We start from the raw sequence: 2,895 nt of genomic DNA, 5'->3' as shown, positions 1-2,895 counted from the left end.
CCCGTCTGTCTGTCCTTTCACTGCTCTCCCCACCCCCCTCGGCATCAGGGTTTAGCAACCTTGGCTAACTTTAGGGACTGTCACTCGCTGGAGAAGCCAAGGCCTTCAGAGCCCCCAGGCAGCACCGGGAAGGGAGAGGCCATCCCTGCATGAGGATTATCCACCTGACAGGGAATATGCTGGGCACTCGGCTCCTGCCAAAGCTTGACCGTGCGTAACCCAGCGGCCACCCAGGGTCCGGTGGGGAGCTGTGAGTGATGTCCTCATGGACACAGCAGCGGAGAGGTCGTGTGGCCACCAAAGAGACGCCCGACCCACCACTCTGAGCTCAGGTCTCCCGAGGAGATGGAGCCCAGCACTGCCCAACCCCACGCACCCCAGGCCGGGCAGCGCTGGGCCGAGGCCTGAGGGACCGTCCCTCCGGGGCCCGTCCTCTGTGCTGTCCTGCAGCTGCAGCGTGGCTTCTGCTGGCCCTTACACCGGGACATGCAGGGGTGTCACAGGCACAGAAAGGCCCGAGGGTGTACAGGAGGCAGAGGCAGACTTCAGTCCTGCAGGGATTCCCCTTCTTCCATTTCTCTCCCTTTTCTGTCATTTGTAGCCAATCCTGTCTTCTGACAGGCTGTTTAGTGTTTGAAGGAAGGTGAAGCTAGGTGAAAGCTTTCCAGGTTTTAAACCTTGATGCTGCTGTCAGGCCAAGTAAGGAGGAGAAGCAGAAAGCCTGGGAAAAATAATTTTGGGATGGAAAGTCAGCAGTGATAGTGGGCTATATGTGAACCGTTTAACCAGTCACCTGTATTATGTTTGGTGCTCTCGGGTTTGGTCAGTAGTAGAAAAATTTCTGCGACCCTTTAGTGAATGCACAAATTAATATTTTTAACCAGACTCTGCGTTTGCTCAGAAGAAAGTAGAGGGGAAGTTCGGGCACCGTGAGGGATGAAGAAAGAGCCAAGGTGCCTGTGCTAAGAAAGCAGGTAGGGAAGCTGTGTTGGGTTCCTGGGGAGCAGGAGCATTTGCTGCTTGGAATGAATCACAGCTGAAGCTGGTATCTGTCCCTTTTAAGGAATTTGTTGTGTTCTGGCATGGTGGTGACCTGACCCAGGAGTCCAGCACTGGTGATGGGGGGGCTGAAGGGTCAGAGGGAATAGGGAGGGACAGGCACCCCAGGTGTGTTTGGGAGCTGGAAACAAGACAGAACATTGCTGGTGTGCCTCAGCCCTGGTAAGGACCTGGAGGTAGGCAAACATTCATCTGGTTGTGGGTCTGAGGATTTCCAGGGCATTTCCTGTGCTGCTCGGCAGAAGCAGCAGCGGGAGAGGCACCGCTCCTCCGTCTCTGTAGTGTGATGGGATGTCTCTGGCACCCCAGCACAGGGCTTCCCCAGGAAAGGCGCCATCCACGAGGCTGGTGACAAGCAGAAAGGGTGGTTTCAGTGGTTCAGCTGAGGCCCCAGTTTATTTCCACTACAGAGGCCTGTCTGTCTCCAGGGAAGGGAACCATTCTGGCTGCATTTCTCCAGGCACCGGGAAAGCTTGTGGCTCCGCATTTCGTTTTGAGTGGATTTTCCACTCCACCTGGTGTGCACCTCCCGGGGACCACAGCTGGCCCTGCCCCTGGCAGCAGCAGGCAGAGAGGGGTAGCAAGGCAGTTTTGGGCATCCCTTAGTGCCCCTTCCCCATGGTGCCCTGGCCCACAGGGGTGGGTGTGGCTGTGCTCAGGTGCTTCTTGGAATTCTTGTGGTCCCTGGGTGATTTTATTTTAGGAGTGGCTTTATGGCAGTCACCTGGGACCTGACTCTGAGCTGTGTGTATGTCTCCTCATAGGAGTAACCACACTCCCGTAGGCCTGGTGCATGACACGACTCAGGCAGTGTTTCCCAAAGGGTGCAGGATTGTTTCTGAGTACAGGTTGAGCAGCCGTTCCTGGTCCCTCTCCTCTTCCCGCATGAAGGTCAGCGAGGCAAGAGGAGACTGGCACTCCTGGGAGCTGCTGCTGTGTCCCTTGCAGCCATCCCCACGATAACTCATTGAGGGCAGAAGACGGTGGTTAGTGATAACCGTGTCCAAGCATCCAGTCATCCCCACTTTGCCAGCCCTTCGGCCCCTGCAGCCGCCTGAATTCCCACCGCGTCCCGGCCAGGGAGCCGCGGATCCTGGGCCGTCCCCCCGGGCCTCGATGCCCGTCAGGGCTGGCTTCTGTGGGAACTCGGCTGGCCAGCCCAGCCCCTTCTGAGTTCAGGTCCCGGGTTTGTCCGCTGCTCCCGGGGCTTCCCCTTGCCCGGGAGTTTCTTGTGCCGCGCTGGTGCCGTCCAGAGGGGCTCAGCAGAGCAGGGGCTGTACTTTTGGAGGGCGGGGAGTGGCGGGGGTTTGCTGGCTGCGCGGCTCCCTGGGAAAACGGCCGGAACTCCGCAGCCCGGAGTGCCCCTGGCTCTCCGCAAGAGATTTTCTGGAAAAATAACCGAATAGAAATATATGGATGTACAGAGATAGGAGCGGGCGGCGATCGCACGGAGCCGTAGGGTGACACCGCGCTCGCCGGCAGCGCGGCGGGGGCCGGATCGGGCCCGACGCACCTGCCCTGTGTCCCCCAAAAATCCCGGCGAGGCATTTCCACGAGGCCGGGACAGCGCCGCCGCCACCGGGCTCTGCGGGGCTTGCGGTGGGCGCTGCCGGCGGGGGTAACCCCCAGCACAAACTCCAAGGGAAAGAGCCCGTGTCCGTCCCGGTGCCATTCTGCGGGTCGAAGGACGCTGTTCCCCGGGATCCACTTTTAAAGGGGCATCAGAGGCTGGATGAAAGCTCAGAAATTCCGCCGCGGTCCTTTCCAGTCCCAGGGAATTTTGATAGCTTAGATCATGCCGAAGCGATTTCGAGATCGTATATGTGCTGTGGTGTC

The 2,895-nt window shown here is 58.8% G+C and overlaps 1 long non-coding RNA gene across 1 annotated transcript in view; it reads left to right on the top strand.

Annotated features, from left to right (window-relative positions):
* LOC117244271 overlaps positions 1-1,076 on the top strand; it is a 9,086-nt gene extending 8,010 nt beyond the window's left edge. The window contains exon 5 of the long non-coding RNA XR_004497022.1: positions 885-1,076. This is a non-coding gene — a long non-coding RNA (uncharacterized LOC117244271). The remainder of the gene's footprint in view (positions 1-884) is intronic.
* The last annotated feature ends 1,819 nt before the right edge of the window (positions 1,077-2,895 follow it).

This window comes from Parus major, chromosome 4 (assembly GCF_001522545.3).
Source record: "Parus major isolate Abel chromosome 4, Parus_major1.1, whole genome shotgun sequence".
Lineage (NCBI taxonomy): Eukaryota > Metazoa > Chordata > Aves > Passeriformes > Paridae > Parus > Parus major.
Note: the sequence above shows the minus strand (reverse complement) of the source record. Positions and strands in the feature narration are given on the sequence as shown.